This window comes from Canis aureus, chromosome 6 (assembly GCF_053574225.1).
Source record: "Canis aureus isolate CA01 chromosome 6, VMU_Caureus_v.1.0, whole genome shotgun sequence".
Lineage (NCBI taxonomy): Eukaryota > Metazoa > Chordata > Mammalia > Carnivora > Canidae > Canis > Canis aureus.
In genome coordinates, this window is record NC_135616.1 from 17,931,195 (window position 1) to 17,950,760 (window position 19,566).

At 38.5% G+C, this 19,566-nt stretch overlaps 1 long non-coding RNA gene across 4 annotated transcripts in view; it reads right to left on the reverse strand.

Annotated features, from left to right (window-relative positions):
• LOC144315574 (uncharacterized) overlaps positions 1–19,566 on the reverse strand; it is an 87,138-nt gene that overhangs the window by 58,164 nt on the left and 9,408 nt on the right. Inside the window, exon 4 of one of the 4 annotated variants that reach the window (XR_013381292.1) lies at positions 3,745–3,907. The exons of the other annotated variants lie outside the window; for them this stretch is intronic. This is a non-coding gene — a long non-coding RNA (uncharacterized LOC144315574). The remainder of the gene's footprint in view (positions 1–3,744; positions 3,908–19,566) is intronic. 4 annotated transcript variants of the gene reach the window in all.

Below are 19,566 nucleotides of genomic sequence, written 5' to 3' on the forward strand. Positions count from 1 at the left end.
AGCTTGTAGATGCCATTGAAAGGATGCTATTTAGGTCAAATGTAGGATCAATTCCAGATAGCACAAATAGTGTCCAAGAGACAAATAAGATATTTGAACTAAGCACAGGAGATAATTGGGAACTCTACAAAATAAGTGTCTGTACATTGTGTCAACTATGATTCCTGCCCTCTTTGTGACCTTGGTATTGCTTCCTTGGGAAGAGCCATGGCTCAGCCACAAGAATACACACAGCAAGCTACCAGAGCAGGGAAGGGGAACTTGGCTCACCACATTTGACACACTTGCAAGCCCTGCTCTAAACATTGTTCCATGTGGTTGTCAGTGGCTGAGACTGTGTTCTCTAAAGTGAATTACACTTCAGTTAAACCAATGTGAAGTTACCAGTTACAGAGGTTAACTTGAATCTGCAGCTGGGTCCATTTGCCTGCAATTGGTCTATATTCTTGCTTTTCTAATAAAAAAAATTAAAGTTTGATCTGGGTCTGGGATATCTTCTTAGTGCTTGCTATGTACATTTGATGTGTGCAAACACTTGTGTTCTCCAAGGAGAACTTCTTTAAGGCTAACTATACAGACACTGTTCTCTATTGAAGCTAACTTTTTTTTAAATCTACTTTTGTTTATTGAGTTTTCTCCCCCCCCCACTACTTTTCTTTCAAATTTAAAAATGTAATAAAAGATATTAATTTAAATTTTCTTTTTCAAAACATAATCTATGAAATCTAGTCCACAAATTTTCATAATACTTCCTGGAAAATTGGATTTGTCAGATTCAACTTACTTTTTATTTTTTAAATTTAATTTCTTCTTAAGATTTTACTGATTTATTCATGAGAGACAGAGAGAGAGAGAGAGAGAGAGGCAGAGACACAGGCAGAGGGAGAAGCAGGCTCCAGGCAGGGAGCCCGACGTGGGACTCAATCCTGGAACTCCAGGATCACACTTAGGGCTGAAGGCAGCGCTAAACCGCTGAGCCATCCAGGGATCCTCCTCAACTTACTTTTTAAAGTAATTGTCAGAAATACATCTTTTTGCCTATTTCATCTCCATTTAAAACTTCACAAGGCACTTGTTGGTTTATTAAAAACAAAAACAATTTAAATTATTCATCCCCAAATTAAAACACTAGGTATGACTTGAGAGTACTTTAGAGAACCACCTCCCCTGCCAAGATCCTAAACATCTTTTGAAAATAAGTATTTTAAAACTGAAATCAGTGAAAGAACACAAGAAAAACATATGAAGATAAAAAAATAAGCATTATCTACTGACCTCTTTGTAAATGTCATATAATAGCATCAAAGAATTTTTAAATACAGTAGCTAACTGTCTTCACTCCTGAAAAAGCCAGTGTAAGGTTTGGAGGAAGACCCGATATCTAATTCAAAAATTTCGTAACTGACTAATATATATTCTATACACTGTCACCAAAGAATGACAGAGCCCCAAAGTATAATACATGTTTGTACCACCATCAGTGGAACTGTGGGCCTAGCTTGTTTTTTACCAAAAAGGCAAGAGCTTCCATTGAAGGAACTGATGCGCTCAAATTTGATTGGCCAGTATCAGAGTGGTGCTTGTTTCAATGGTTTCTTTTTGAAAAGGAGATCCTAAGCCACATCTAGATCCTAAGCTTGTCTTCAGAACTAAGAATTCACTTTGACCAAAATTCTGTCTGCAAAAGTATGACTCAAGTGTATTAAAGTTCAGAGCTTCTTGAATTGAATGGGCTGCGATTGTGCAAATTTAATTTTAGATAATATGCCACATTTAGACATTTGCTTCCAGGCTTCTATCACCCAGAGGGAGAACTGCTAAATCAGGAGTAAAACGACAGCGGTGTGTAGTGGAATAGCCTTGCACTGGGAAGGCGGAAACCTCGAAAGCAGCCCCTGCTCTGCCATAATTAACTCTGTGACCTTGGGCAATCCATGTGGCCTCTCTGGGCCGCGTGTGAAAAATGAGAGGGTTACATTCGATGATCTCCAAGGCTTCCCTAGCTCTCGGTCGTTTGGCCTCTCAGAAGGCACAGCACCAAATTACTCCAGCAAATGGTTCATAGATCCACATGAGCAATATCAGGTGAGCAACACTTTGATTGACAGTGCCAAAGGCTTCCCAAGGAGTTGGCTTTTCTGCCTTTGGTGGGGGTGGGGGGTAGGTAGTTGGGGGTAAATAGCAGTATATCCTGTTGAATTTATAGAAGAGATGGGAAATTCACCAACATGCAGGGCAGATTGGGAGGCGGAGGACCGAGTCGGGAGTAGGGCTAACGTTTACTCACTACTCACTGTGAGCCAGTCCTGGTAGTCAGTGTTCTTTTATCTATCTATCTATCTATCTATCTATCTATTTATTTATTTTTAGTCTTTTTTTTTTTTTTTTTTTTTGTCAGTGTTCTTGAGCAAGAAACAAAGTAAACCTCCAAACAGCCTCAGGAGATGAGTATGCTCATTACCATGTATTAAATCAAGCCAGGATTTTAGCTGGAAGTCATTGGGCTGTAGCTATTGGCATCACAAACCAGCCCCACCCAGCTCCTGAGAGAAAGCCCAAGAAGTCAGGGGGTCTCTCTGGGCAGAGGACAGGCAGTGAACACAAGTGTATCTTCTGCAAAGAAGAAATGCAGGGTGATTTGGGTGCTCTGACTGCTGTAAGAAGTACCCTTGTTGGGATCATGCCTGCTTTCTGAAGTAACAGTCACTACTAGAAAACACTCCTTGGCCTCAAACTGCAACTTAAATTCTCCTATAATTCATAACTGATTAAAGAAATTCACCAAATTACAAAACTGTGAATGACACAACAGCAGAGTCCTGTACTCTAACAAGAAGCATTGGGTAATTTGTTTAAATATTAATACACTTGAAATGTTATTAGTAATTTTTATAGTGTTCAAGCACACAAAATATATATACTTTTCCTTTGACCTAGAAAATCATTTATTATAAAACTGTATCTCTCCGTAATTAAAAATGAAGAAGATATTCATTTTATATTTACATTTTTCTGTGTTTATAATTCATAACCCACATCCTTTTAAAAAAAGGATTAAGGGAGGCTCTAAAGCCACTGAGTCTGCAGGTGGGAGTAAAATAATTAGAAGTGTGAGGAAAGGAGGAATGGGTGGGAGCAGGGGATTGTACAAGGCGTTAGAGACATAAGCACTTAATCAATAAGAGGTGGCAGTGGCAGCAACAGGGATGAGTTTCATGTGAGGTCAACAGGAGAGAGTCTTTCTGCTCCAGGGAAAGCAATAACAAATGGTGAGTGAGAAAAAGGGAAAATGAGAAATTTCTGTGGATACAGAAAAAAAAATAACTCTATAATATATTCAACAGAATAGGTTTATGAAAATCCAAGTCAGTTTAATCCAACATATTCGAACTCCTCATGTGGACATGCTTCTGAGAGGATAAAAAAGTTGAGTGAGAAGAGATTTCAGTCCTCAAGCAGTTGACACACTAGTTATGGGCACGAGAGGAAGAAGGCAAATAAGAACTGAACTTTATATTCAGGAAACAAATGATGGAAAGGGATATTTAAGAATAAAATGCACTAGCGAATAAACTCTTTGATTTTTTTGTTCAAGAAATTATATAATTCACAATAGGTGTCAACAAGGTTCTTCTGCTTAGGGCCAAAGAGTAAATGTTTTTGTGTTGGAGGGATTAGCCACTGCAATTGGACAAGACAAACCGATAGGAAGCATAAGAGTTGAAAAAGAAAGAGGTAGGGTACCTGGGTGGCTCATTTGGTTAAGTGTCTGCCTTTGGCTCAGGTCATGATCCTAGGGTCCGGGGATAGAGTCCTGCATTGGGCTCCCTGCTCAGCAGTGAATCTGCTTCTCCGTCTCTTGCTCCTCCTACTTGTGCTTTCTCTTTGTCAAATAAATAAGTAAAATCTTTCAGAAAAATAAAGAAAAAGAGGTAAAATTATGTTTGTTTGCAAATAATAGATTATATATTGTAATAAAAATGGAAAAGAATCAATGAAACACTACTACAAACAATACAAGGACTTAGGTTATAAAATTATAATTTCAGTAGGTCATACATTTATCATAAAAAGCCAATAGCCTATATAGATATAGATATGTAGATATATACATGAACAAAAAGCATGATGAAAGAGAATAGCCCATTTACAATGGGAAAAATGAAAATAAATAACTTAGGTGAAAAACTAGCAAGAAATGTCCAAAATCCATATCATAAAATTATATTACACTTCCAAAAGAGACAAAAAAATTTAAGCAAATGAAAAGACATATCATGTACTTGAATAAGAAGACCCAACATCATAAAATTGTCAGTTCTCCCTAATAAATAAATTTAAATTATTAACGAAGAGAACACCATCAATCTTTTTCTCAGTATAGATAAAGTCCACTTGGTAGAACAAACAGGCAAGAATAACCAGGAATACCATGAAAAAAAAAAGAATATGAGGGAGGAGTTAGGCATATCAGATATTAATATGTAGAGTAAGACCTCCATAATTAAACCATTTTGATATTGGCAATGGCAATGGGACAAGATGGAAAAATCTGGTAACAAATTCACTCACATGTGAAATTTATAGCAAATAAATATGGTAAGTACATATAATTTAGTATAATAAGGATAGCATTTCAAATCATAGGGGAAAAGGTGGACTATTTAAGAAGCAATAATGGGATAACTGGATAGCCATATGGAAAAAGATGAAATTAGATCCATTCCTCACAGCATATGCCAGGATACATTCCAAATGAATAGAGACTTAAATGCCAAGTAATCAAATCACAGAGCACAAAAAAGAAAACACAAGTGAACTCCGTTATAACCTGGGAGTAAAGAAAGCCTTCCTGAGATTCATAATCTAGAACCAATAAGGGAAAAAAATGGTGTATTTGGATATATAAAATAAAATATTTGCACATGAATACATAGACACATAATATATTGAGGGAAAGGCAAATGACATTAAAAAATATTTTGCAGGGACGCCGGAGTGGCTCAGCGGTTTAGCACCTGCCTTCGGCCCAGGACGCATTCCCGGGGTCGTGGAATCAAGTCCCATATAGGGCTCACTGCATAAATGGAGTCTGCTTCTCCCTCTGCCTATGTCTCTGCCTCTCTCTCTGTGTGTCTCTCATGAATAAATAAAATCTTTAAAAAATATTTTGCTTATTTACAGATAAAATATTATTTCTATCAATATCTCTAATCTACAAAGAACTTCTAAAAATAGAGCAAAAAAGGCAGCAACCATAAAGTGTGCTAGAGATATGAGCAAACAGTATACAGAAAATGAAACACAAGTGGCTCTTAAATGTGGGAAAATGGACTCAATTTTACTAATGATAAAATAAATGCACAATAAAACTACATTGAGATGCTATTTCTTTCCTATCAGATTGGCAAAAGTCCAGCAGTTAGACAACCAACTCTGTTGGCAAGGCTGTGGGGAAACAAGCATGCTCATATATTGCTAAAAGGAATGAAAAATGGTATGACTCCTGTGGAGGGGAATTTGGAAATATCTACGAAAATTTTATATGCCTTTATCCTTTGACCCAGCAATCTTACTTCCAAGAATCTATCTTAAAGATATATGGGCAAAAATATTAAAATATAGTCACAAAGCTAGCAATTGCAGTGTTGTTAGTAAGAACAAAACCTGGGAGCAATTCAAATGCAGTTACAGGGGATTGTTTGAACTATGAACTATGGAACATCTACTCAATGAAGGATTATGCAGGTGTAAAAAGGAATAGAAGTATATATTCAAATCCCACCACGGAGTTACCTCCATGATGTGATGTTGAGTGAAAAACACAGGGTAAAGAGAAGTAGGTAGAGTTCACCATCTTTTCCCTACGAAAGGCAGATTTTGTGCCTGTCTGCCTATATATTCTCTTTAAACACTATAATCTTAAATCACAAAATAAATTAATTATCTATGGAGAGTGAGTGAATGGCATGGAAAAAGCCTAGAGATGGTAATAGGGTTCTTTGAATGTATCTTATGGACTTGATTTTGGAATCATGTAAATATTTTAGATAACAAAATAAAATTTGAAAGAAAAAACAAAAAAGTGAAAGAAAAATGAAACCAGTGAACCTAGATAAATGTATATCCAGTTGATGGCATAAACATACACAGAAGTAACCAGGTGATGTTTAAGTATAGTTAATCGTTTATCTTCATTGGGATACACCCTAAGGACAGAAGAACTGCCTCCCCCACCAACACAGAGAAAAGTGTTGGTGGTAATGCTGGTTTTGCTATCCTGAGACTGTTGGGATTAAGAAGCTGACAATTGTAATTTTCAGGTAAAGCAAAAATCATATGGTCCCGTGGTTGAATTGGAGTATTATAGTATTAATTTGATGTGATGTATCTTATGTACAAGTATTAGTATCTATATGGATTTGAGTGTGTACACATAGGTGTGTGTATTGTATGCATATGTTTGTGTGTGAGAGTTGATAACTATTGAAACTGGGGGAGATGTCGGTAAGAAGTTCATTATATTATTTTCTCTGCTTGTGTTATTTTGAATTTTCTTTTTAAATTTTTATTATTATTTATTTTTAAAGATTTTATTTATTTATTCATGAGAGACACACAGAGAGAGAGAGAGAGAGAGAGAGAGAGAGAGGCAGAGACACAGGCAGAGGGAGAAGCAGGCTCCATGCAAATCCCGATGTGGGACTTAATCCCGGGTCCCCAGGATCACCCTGGGCCGAAGGCAAACCGCTGAGTCACCCAGGCTGCCCTATTTTGAATTTTCTATTATGAAAAGTGCATAATAGAAAATGTAATAGAAAAAAAATTATGTATTCTAGTTTTGTCCACTGAAAGAACAGAAACTAAAAATGAACCTAGAACAAAGAGCAACTCTAGTGCCTAACATCAGCGTCTCTAAAAGCCTTTCAATCACTAAAGGAATCAGGACTTTAGGGAGAAATGGCTGATCCCAAGTCTGGGTAGGAAATGTACAAAAGGATGCTATCCTCCTATCGAAGGCAGCTATCAAAGATGATAGGGAGGTATTAAGAACACTATGAAGCCCATTTGAAGAGGTGGTCATCAGCCAAAGATGGGACAATTTGATCAGCAGTAAAGGTAATAAGGAAATTGTATATGTTTAAGTTCATGATTACATAATGATAATTAGGAAAAAGCTCATTGACTATCTTTGTAGGATTCTAGGGAATGAGCTCCTTATTTTGAAAACTGGGAAAGAATGGGAAAGAAGCAAGCAGGGAATTCTGTCTGTTCTGCATGAGCTGTACTTCAGCATTCCCTGGCAGTTGATCACAGGAAGTTCCTCTTTACGGAAATCTTCTATCAACTCAATGAAGAAGCAATGATATAGTAGGATAGCATGATAGCACCATTTTGCAGCCCGTGATGAAGTGAATGAAGTAGATCCTAATGGTGCTAGGTGGATGTCATTGGTGGTTGCTAACAGCACCAAGAAAGACCACCAGATATCCTGGCCCATTTAATGGAGGTATACAGCACCACCCATTGCCAACAGAAGTCAAATTTGTATCCGACCAAGCCTCACGTGTAACTACCAACTTACAAGAAATTCACTTTAAATGACATGAGCAAAATCTAGACTGTAGGCAACTCTTTAGGCAAGATCCTTCTTTCTGCAACAACAAAAGCCATTAAGAAGGAAGAGGGAAAGATAGAAAAAGAATGTATAGACTTAGAAGAGACAAGCAATTCCAACATGTGGGCCTTATTTGGACCCCAATTCAAAGCAAAATGTAAGAAAAAAATTTTACAACATAGTTGGGGAAATGCGAGCACTGACTGAAAATTAGTAATATTAGGGGCTAATTGTTAATTTTCAGTTTTGTGTGTGTTTTTGAAAATGAATCCATTTTTCAGAATATATGCTAAAATATTTTTAGGTGAAGTGACACGCAGGCACTCAGAAATGTTACCACATCACTCAGACATAGTTCTCTGATGCAATTTCTTTTTTTTTTTTTAAGATTTTATTTATTAATTCATAAGAGACACACACAGAGAGAAGCAGAGACATAGGCAGAAGGAGAAGCAGGCTCCCCTCAGGGAGGCTGATGTGGGACTCAATCCCTGAACTCCAGGGTCTCGCCCTGAGCTGAAAGCATAGCTTAACTGTTGAGCCATTCAGGTGTCCCTCTGATGCAATTTCTCTTCAGAGCAAACATCGTTATTATCAGAAATTTAAATTACTAGTTTCCAAAATACATATATACATGCATGCATACATACATAAAAGCGCTATGTGCCAAGTTTTTGCATTTGGGAGAGCTGAGGATGACTTACTCCATTTTTTCAGACTATCCTACATTTAACATTGTATCTGCTCCCAGAGCCAAAGTATCTGAATCAACACAGCTCTTCATGTAAACTTCACTACAAAAACAGCTTCACTCTTATCGGAAGAAAAGAAAGGAGTTAACAGGAAAAGCTTTCTCTCTCATTTGTCACCGTTAATACCACCTTCGAAATAGTTGGACCTCATAGGAACCCCACCAAAGTGAAAAGTGTTTTATGCCAGGGCTATTATCAGCATTAGATACATTATTGACTGTGATTCAGAGGCACACGAAATTAGAAAATTGTGAAGGAAGAAATTTATTAAATAACTAAAAATAGACTTGCTGTTTTAGGGCCCATATTTCTTTTTCTTTTTTTCTCTTTTTTTAATAAAGGGCCCATATTTCAAAGAATGGGGAGGATTCTTTGTTCTTCATTTACTATTAGTAGATGGAGCACAGATGATTCTGGGATGAAATAAATCCCCCCCCCCCCCCCCAATTTACTCAGAACCTCTTCTCAGGGCAAACACAGAGTCTTAGAAATTAAAATGTGCTCATACACCAGGAAATGTATGGCTCATTCAAGCTTTCCCGCTGATCCTGCCTAGGGCCCGTGAGGCCCAGCGTCCTGTGTCCGGGGGTGCGGGGCAGCATGGATGTCCTCAGGAACGCCCAGAACCTGGTGAGTCTAGTCTGCCTTTCCTGCCCACATTCTTAGAGAAACATCAACAATGATCCATTAAGTCTCTATTCAGAACTGCAAACAACACCTAAGTTGCATATGATTGTCAAGTTTGCAAGTAAATTCAGGCATCACAGAAACTGTGAACAGAGCCCTGCAATCTTTAATATTTTTAAAAGTTAATCAAGGGCTCAGGAAATGCCTCAAATGCAAAGCAGGGGAACCGGTGCCATCTAATCACAGACCGCCACCGCAGCCAGGCAAAACTCCTCCCAAATGCCTCCAAGTTAGACAAGAGGGACCACCAGGAAGGGGAAGCATTTCTGCCTTCATGCCTGTTCAATTTTTGGCCTTGTTTCTGGGCCTTCCAACGAGCATATCAATTAGTAGCTCCAATTGTGAGGGTGTTTTTTTTTGTTTTTTGTTTTTTTGTTTTTTTTTGTAATTCAAACACCTGTCCACTAGAAACTGGATGGAGGCCACTGAACAGTTGTCAGATGGTAACTGTAATGTTTATAGATCCAATCCATAGATCTGCCTCCATGTTGCATAAAGTGCCAAAAAGTTATATAGCCAGACATCTGGCAACTGGAAGAGTGTCTATCTCTTTAGCACTCCGCCTAGCCCTCAAACTTATATTTGTGCCTGCTATGCTGGCCCCGGGAAAGCAAGAGTCATTTTAAAATTGTTATCTCCCTCATTTCTGTCCACAGAGTTATAGCAGCGACTTCTGGCAACTTATTCTCTGCCAGTGTTACAGTCAAACCAAGAGAGCAAAGAGAGCTTCCAGAACCTTCGGCCTCTCACCCCCATATCTGTTTCTGTTAAGCTCTTCCTATTACTCAGTTGGGCCAAATACCATCAAATGGGCTCTCTACTTCTCTCAGGAGCCTAAGTCATTTTCAGAGAGTAATCTGAGTATTTGGAGAAGCATTCAGATTCTTTTAAACTTTGGGGGACCGAATAGTGCTTTGTAGGAAATGTACTATAAAGAGTCCTGACAAGCCCACAGAAGTTAATGTACTTTGCCACCTTCTACATTTTTACTAGGGAGGGACCTAGACAAAGGATGAATAGAGTAGATACATCCTGTCCATGTGTTTTCAATGATAATTGATAGCCTGGAATCTGGTGGAGGGATGGTGGGGCTGTAAAAAAGTGGAACATATATTAATTACTGATGGAATTCTATAGCTTCCCACAAAGGCACCTCTATTTTATTTTTATTCATTTAGGAAGCATTTAGAGGCTGCATTAGTTCATGTGTTCCTGAAAATTCTGTGCTGAGTTATACACAGAAATATTAGACAACAGAGGTCTTTACGAGGGAAATTTTGCCTCTTGAGAGTTTTAGGGAGGAAACCCTAATGCAACATCACCTTTGCTGTGTTTCCGGGGCTTCACATACAGTCTTTCATTTCATGATGTTCCTTCGTAACCAAGAACAGATGGAAACAGCTCCGCCTCTGACCAGAGAGCCGGCACTCTCTGCAAGCCTGATTCCTCCTTTCGCATCTCTCCAGTTTCTTATGATCTCGACTTTACCCCCACTTCAGCTCTTCAGGAAGCATTTATGGTATCCACAGGCCACTGACCAGCCCTGCCAGGGGCAGTAAGGGTTAATAGTATTTTTATTACAGATGAGGACAGGAAGGATCTGGAGAGAATCCCCTCAGGTAACATGCAAGGGGAGAGGCCTGATGTTTTGGCTATTTGCCATTAAAGCTCATTAAAACGACTTCATGGCTATGTCTAATTCTGATGAATAATTAATGCTAAAACGTTGAGGGCTTCAGAATCTTAATAGTGACGGTGACAGAAGGCATGGGGACCAGACTCAATGGCTGTCCAGTCACTCCTGTTTTTGGCTCTCTTTAGCTCCTTGCCCTCGACTGTGTGGTCCAACCCCACTCTCTCGCGTGGCAGTCCATGACACACGCTCAGACGTGACTCCAATCATCGCTAAAATCATCAATGCGAGAGGGAGGAAGTGCTACTGGACTTTTTTACCAGCTCATTTTACCAATCCCAGCTTCCACAATGACTCCAAAATAGAAGTAGAACTTAAACTCGAGCCATTGGATATCAAGCAAAAGATACCTCGGTGAGTCAGTCTTTATCAACAGAATCAAAATCGACATAATTTTGGTTGCAGTTATGTAATAATGAGAGTCTCAGTTTTTCTACCTCCAAATCAATCCTCTATCTCCAAAATCAGTAATTACTATGGCTTGCGGAAGCATTTTCTGAATGCTTATGATTCCAAGAGGCATCGGCACACATCATCAGCTTCCACAGCTCCACAGTTGGTGGCAGTGACATCTCATTCCGCTGAGAGCGGGGTTGCAAAGATGAGCTCACCCTACAACTCTTATGTTCATGGGGAAGATATCGTGTTGAGGAGGCTGAGCCCTTACTCCCTCCTCTTTGCCTGCCATCCCCCACTTTCTACAATGCCCTGAGCTGGAAAAACGGTGGGCTTTTACTTTGACTTTTCCTACGTTCTATTTTCTTACTACTGTAGAGCCACAGAGTAGGCTCACCTGACACTGGGAGATAAGGGAATTTAGAAAATCTGCTCTCAAGACAACAGCCTGACTTGTGAGGCTTTCCTCTGACTTACTTTGAATTTCAAAAGCAAAATACTGCCTATACTTTTACCTTTACATTCCTCCAGTAAATGTTACAATCTACCCCCCAAAAGATGGTTGTCTGATGGACAGGAATCCTGCGTTTGGAAAGGTAAAGAGGAAAGCAACAGTATTTAAAAACCAATTAACCCTCTTACACACGTATTGGTATAAGACGGGCTCGCATGCCCTTCCATTAAATAATGCACAGTGTAGCATTGGGATTTGGTGTTGAGACGCATTGGAAAATGATCATTAATTTCTTTTTTAGGGAGTCTTTTGATGACCTATATCTGGCATTCTATATGAGAAGCAGAAAGGTCAGGGGACATTACAAGGTGGGAATACAAGAGGCATTTTACGATTTTGTAGACATAGAAAAACTAACATCTTTTTCAGCAATCAGTGCATGCATACACGTGTACACACACACACATACACAAACACATACACACACACACACACACACACACACACACTGGCCCCAGGAAACAGTAAAACCTAATTATGATACCCATCCCTATTTTAAAGTAAGTGCGATTGAGCAAAAAATTATTCTTTAAAAAAAAAGAGAGATTTTATTTATTTACTTGAGAGACAGAGAGAGAACACATGAGCTGGTGGAGGAGCAGAGGGAGAGGGACAAGCAGGCTCCACGCTGAGCCAATAGCCAGATGTGGGGCTTGATTCCACAACCCTGAGCTCATGACCTGAACCGAAATCAGGAGTCGACACTTAGCTGACTGAACCACCCAGGCACCCTGAGCAAGAAATTATTCTAGAGAAACAATGAGGCAAAAAAAAAAAAAAAAAAAAAGATTTTCAAGATTTAGGAAGATTTTTCAGATGTCATCTTTTTGATAGCCTCTGAAACTTTACTTTGCTACTTAAAATTCTTACAGTGTTTTTATTTCAATATTGCATGAAAAAGTTTTCATCCAAAACTTTATACATATCACAGATATACATATATATAATCATATCATATATATCATATACATACATATTATATTATGTGTTATATAATAAATATCATATATGTGTATAATTTATGTATGTATGTATGTATATATATACTTGTGCTCCTTTACTCAAAGAGTAAACTTAAACTTCACATTTAAGTTAATTAAGCAAAACCTAGTCAGTTGATGTCTGTTAGGCTAGGAAAACCTGATGACACTTCTGCCAACAAGCAGGAAGACCATCATTTATTTCAAAATAAACATTACCTAGCTAATGCTTTCCTCCAGTGAATACAAAGTGACAGTGGTGTCTGTCTGTCTGTTTCTGTGCAAGGACAGGAGCAGGAGGAGAAGGTGGGAATCCCTTCATTTAGACTCATGAATCTATCTAGATAAATATATAATAGGGAGGATGGGAGGCTTCTGACAAACAATTCTACAAGGGGTTTAATATCCAGCAATACTAAAACCCCCAAGTGGTTGAATCTTGCACATGTTTTACCAAGTTTATTAGGTCCTAAGTCCTTCTTTGGCTCAGGTGTAGACCTTCTGAAAGACGTGTGCAAAGTCACAGGCATGAGCTTTGCTTGAAGGTAGAGTAGGCACCTTCCATGAGATACTTGGATTGTGAAACCACCTCAGAAGGATTAAGAACACTTCTTAAGGATAAAGATTGGGATATATTAGAAAGATAATAGAGGTCACTGACAACTGTTGACTAATCACTGTGTCTCAGCACCCTGCAGAGTCCAGAGCCCCCACAGTCCAGGCTGTCTGTATCCCAGGGATCTGCAAGACTATCCATTGAGAAATGGGCAGAAAGCATTGAACTTTTATTTATATTTGTTTTTATCATGACAAAGAGAAAACTTAGCACGACTGGCATTTAATATACGGATTTACACCAACACCCTCTTTCTCTCTGTATGTTAGTTTAAGGGGTTCTGAAGGAGGATGAGATTCCACAACATGCAGGGATTCTTGGCAGTAGCCCCATCATTTTCTAGTTTATTGTGACTTATAACTTCCATGAACCAAGTGGATTTACAGGCTGCATTCTTTAATGAGTAGACATTTTATACATTGTCAGGACATAAATGTGACTGAAATGTTTGGGATCACGCAGAGAGAGGTTCTCACATTATCTCCTGGAAAGGTGTCATAAGAGTTACTCAGCTTAACAATGAATTACACATTTTTAAACAAAGATATATATGTCAAATTTGCTAGTTTTTTTTCTGTGATAAAATGTGGTTGTCAATAATATGCTATCTAGATTTTATTTTTTATTTTCAAATCAGCACACTCTATCGGCACCTTGCAGATAAATGTAACCAAACAATGAGAGAAAATAGGTGTTTTGCAAAAAAAATCTCTGGTATGGAAAGAGTGTTTTTAAAAAGGATTTTAGAAGCGTTTTCACCATTACAATTTTTGTTTTGCTAAAAATGTTATCTGTTACTGACCAAAGTTTTTCAGTCTAGAAACAAACCCAGAAACAAAATATTCTTATCCATTTATATATATTTTTAAAGACTTTATTTATTTATTCATGAGAGACAGAGAGAGAGAGAGAGAGAGAGAGAGAGAGAGAGGGGCAGAGACACAGGCAGAGAGAGAAGCAGGCTCCATGCAGTGAGCCCGACGTGGGACTTGATCCCGGTCTCCAGGATCATGCCCTGGGCCGAAGGCGGTGCCAAACCACTAAGCCACCGGGGCTGCCCTTCTTATCCATTTATAAATCTTTCAAATGAAAAGATTCATAGTTTTTTAACCTGTTCAGTAAAACATGATGATTTCTGATTATTTTCAAAAATAACTGACTGAAACCAGAGAAGATAGACATTTCCTAACTGAATTTCAATAAGCTTTTCCATAATTGATGTACAGTTTGCAAATTTTAATACATACTAGCCAGAAATTTATATCTTTCATTTGGACATCTATATCTTAGTGAAATATATATAAAGCTGTGATGGTCACTAGAACAAAGTAGAAACAGACCTGCAAATTACTTACAACACTGTGTGAAAGCAAGATTTTTAGAAAAATGAAGCATTTTAATCACATTGCTCTCATAAAAATATTAGTTCAATGTAATAATATAAAATGTTTTTTTAGTAATAAATTTCTCTGAGTGCAAAAATGTGTTCTGTATTCCTAATGAAACAGAATGAAAGCGTTTTTAAATATTATTTATTTCAGTCATTTAAGATTTCCATTTTTTTGTGTATGCTTAAAATGTGTATAATAGTTTAGTGGCAAAAAAAATAGTTTAGTGGCATGCAATTTAATCAACAAATGTAGAAACATTTTATATATATATTAAGATAGGCAGGCTCCAATGTGTTTACTGATGAGGAACAATATCAAAAAGATTGGGACTGATGCTGTAAGCCCTTGACATATATTTGCCTAATTAATCCTTGTATCGATTCTGTGAGAGAGGTATTATTATTATTCCAACTTTACACATGAGGAAAGGGGACCAGAAACCTTCAGCAGCTCAGCAGCTTGCCCGTAGTCACAGTTTGTGGATGGTTGATTAGAAATTTCTAAGTCCTAGCATCTGACGTCAGTACCCATGTTCTAACTACTCTCCTTAGAGCAACATCTCAGTAGGTGACATGCTTAAGACCACAGAAAGATTCAAAGTCAAGTCAGGTGGCTGTTGACGACAGTTCCAACTCTTAGGGGTCGAGTTTTACTCAAGTGCCCATCTCTTCACACCTTATTCTAATTGTCTATCAATGTTGATTTCAGGTTAAGGTTGAGGTTTTGGGTTGGAAGGTAGGCTAATTATTTTTGCTGTTACCCTCTCCTATGGGAACACCTCGAGTCTGGAACACAAGGCACTAACCAAAGTACCTCATGTCAGCCACTGGCAGCATGTCATCATCGCAAGCAGAGAACTTCAAAGAAAATAGTTACTTCATTACTGCCCGTATGAACTCAAGTCCCCCCAGATGACAGCAATATGACACCTACAGATGTTATAGCCAACTACAGAATTGATTGCGGAGGGGAGCAGCTGATGGGACCTTTGCTCTATCAAAAACATTTCTGCAACCTTTCATACAGTCAATTTATGTACGATGTATAGGAACTTCTGAAACGTGGGTTACTCTGTGATGGGCAGTGATGACGGCGACGGGGCCATTATTGTTCATCATGTCAACGAGTGCTCTTTAACAAGGAGATTACTGACAAGATGGAGCGTAATGACAATGAGGAAAATGTTTAAATGTTACTATCTATCATGTCAGCTCACTGTCCACCGCCTGGCGAAAGTCGGCTTGTTACAGAGCCCTCATAGGCTAGCAAGCTGAGGCCACATATCTCAATGAAATAACCCCGTCATTTTTATTTTATTCTTATTTTCAAAATATACCCAAAGGCCGCAAGCACTCTAATGTGTCAAGGTCTCAGGCAGCAGTGAATTTCCGTGGCAGTTATAAGCCTCTGAAACTGGGTCTTATAATGGAAAAACTGACAGATCCTTAACTATAGCAGCACTAACAGGAGTCACTATGATAAAAGCTAGCTGAAAAAAACCCCACAATTTGGCCCAATTATGAGGGGCTGCTACAATCTCCAATAAGCCTGATGTTCATTCTGACCTAATAATTTGTGCACTCCAGACCGAAGGTATTGACAGTTTCTAAATGAGTTCCTTCCACCCTGAATGTAGGCTGTGTGGTGAATCCAGGTGCTTGGTTTTGACAGTCAGTCCCTATGCCTGGGAGACTAAGTCAGTGGGTATGCACTAAAACTTGTCAGAGAAGGAAAAAAGAATAAGTAGGGGATCATGGGTAAAAAGTGAATGCTTCAAGGGCATGGCCAATGGACAGTCATAGTCGGCGGGCATAAGAAGGCAGTCAAGTGGTGTGATTCAGTGTAATGGAAGCCAGAGTATGCAATCAACAACCAGACGTTTATACAGCCTGTGGTCAGGCATGGTGCCAGGTTCCAGGGGAATGACATAATTACTTCCTTTAAGGAACTGATAATTTAGTGAGAGATAAAAATGTCAGGAAATAAATACAAATTTTGCATGTGTCGCTTTCCAATGGGCCAAGGTAGGGTGGGGGTGCTGAATACCTTGACTTCCCCATATCATCCAGCTGGCCATCCATCTGTCCACCCACCCATCTATCCGCGCATTCATTTGACATTGGCTGATGAACTTATGTATTGAGTCCTGCTTCTTTCCAGCACTTAATATCTTCTCCTTCAAATCAGTTTGTCTCCCCCCTGCTTTCCTATTCTTATTTGAAGTATTGGTATTCTCCCATTTGCTCCTCATTTCGGCCACCTTTACATGCTGAGTCTTCCTTCCCAGTCCTGGTTGCTTCTATTCCCTCCTTCCCATTCCCATAGTTACCACCCCCAACCAGGCTCTCAGGTGATAAGTTCCTTGTGCATACATGTTGCTCAGTGTTTGGCTTGGGGTTGAAATAGCTCACACACTGACCATTAGTGATCTGGTCTTCCATGCTTCCTGTCACTCTTTATTATGTCATCCCAGTTCATTTGTCTGTGTTCTCCTTTTGATGGTTTAATAATTAGTTCCATGTTTTTAGAAACCTTGTCTTGTCCACTACCGACAAATGAACTCCATGCCTAGATGGATTGTATGCTTTTTTACTCATGCCAGTAAATATTGAATGAATGAGTATTTCCTCCAAATTCAGCCCAGCCTCATCTCCTACATGAAACTTTCTATGACCTCCCCTTCACAGGTCTGAATATCTCATGCACATTTCCTGTGTGTTCCAAGAACACCTATAACATAACTCTACAAAACACTCACAAAAGCACATTCTAAACATGATTTACTTGTCAATCTGCCACAGTTGTCCTAAGAACCTGAGGGTGGGGATGTCCTTTCCCATTCAACTTTGTATCCCAAATGCCTCTCACAGACTGAAGTACATACTTGTTGAATGACTAGCTAAATAAGCAAATAAACAAATGGGTTAAAGGAATAACCATGAGCTGCCATCATATGTACAAACCTTGGCTAACAGGATAGTCAAAGAGTGAGAAAATGTCATCACTTAAGATAAAAGAATTTTCAATCAATTTGGCTGTCACAACTGTGAAACCACTTTGAATATAGACTTGATATTTTCAACAGAAGAAACACATATGTCTGGACTGACACCTTTTTTGACTTAGGCCAGGAATAAGCCTGAGACTCAGAGTATAAGAAATTCTCTGCATCACTGTAATCATAGGCCTTTCAACCAAGCTTGTATATGAACCATTCCTAGACCTCAGACTCAAGGGTGCCAGTGGAAAGCATAACACAAGGAAGGAAGAAGGGATCTGTGCAAGCACGTGGCACCTATCTTGAGAACAGTGTAGTTGACTAAAATGACACAGACTTGAGTGGATGCTCACAGTTTACTAGATTGGTATTTCTGGCTCTTGTGTCCTACATGGCTCATGGAATAGGCCATTGATTTGGTTAGACCAGACTCAGTAACCAGAGGCATAATCTTCCAAGACAAGATCTCAAGGACTTGCATATTATTTGTACTTAGGTGAAAGCTACCCTTCCTCTTATCCTCTTTTCTTTCTTTCTTTCTTTCTTTCTTTCTTTCTTTCTTTCTTTCTTTCTTTTTCTTTCTTTCTTTCTTTCTTCTTCTTCTTCTTCTTCTTCTTCTTCTTCTTCTTTTCTTTCTCTTTCTTTCTTTCTTTCTTTCTTTCTTTCTTTCTTTCTTTCTTTCTTTTCTTTCTTCTTCTTTCTTTCTTATCTCCCTTCCTTTCTCTCAATCTTTTTCTTGTGATACTCCATTATTGGATACCTAATACACTTTGTGATCAGAACTTAGTCTTTAAAGAAAACAGTATGAGTGTTTGTTCCCAAGAAATGTATGATCCAGTTGGAGAACTAATTAAGTACACACATAATAATAAGTCAACTATGTGCCATTAGAGTGATTCTGAAGAGCTATCATTTGATTCACAGATATTTTGTGAGCATGCACCTGAAGAAGCTATATCATGGGCATTGAGAATATAATAATAAATAAGGCATAATCCCTGATCACCATATTAATTTCCAACCCATCGAGGAAGATTGGCATATAAATATATAATTATAAAATTATCAGCATTAAGACAAATAGTCTAGAAGGACAGATGAGTAGCATGTTACTCAATTGGGAATTCACAAATTGCTTCCTGAAGGGACGACTCCTGAGTAGAGCCATTGTTGTTTCCTTCATTTGTTTGTTTTAAAGTTATTACTTTACTTCCAATTTGTTAACACACAGTGTTATATTAGTTTCAGGTGTACAATATAGTGACTCAACAATTCCATATGATACCTAGGGTTCATCACAAGTGCACTCCTGAATTCCCATCACCTATTTAACCCATCTCCCACCCACCTCCCTCTGATAATCATCAGATTGCTCTTTACAGTCAAACGTCTGTCTCTTGGTTTGTCTCTGTCTCTTTTTCCCTTTGCTCATTTATTTCTTAAATTCCACACATGTGTGGAATCATATGGTATTTGTTTTTTTTCTGAGTGGCTTATTTTGCTTAACATTATACTCTCTAGCTCCATCCATGTCATTGCAAATGACAAAATTTCTTTCTTTCTTATGGCTGAGTCCATAAGAAACTCCATTATATATACTATATCTTCTTTATTGATCAAAGGACAGTTGGACTACTTTCATAATTTGACTATTATGAATAATGCTGCTATAAACATAGGGGTGCATTTGAGGAACCTCCATACTGCTTTCCACAGTGGCTGCACCAGTTTGCATTCTCACCAACAGTGCATAGGGTTCTTTTTTCTCCACATCCTCACCAACACCTGTTGTTTCTTGTATGATTGATTTTAGCCATTCTGATAGGTGTGAGGTGATATCTCATTGTGGTTTTGATGTGCATCTCCCTGATGATGGGTGATGTTGTATATCTTTTCATATGTCTGTTGGCCATCCGGATGT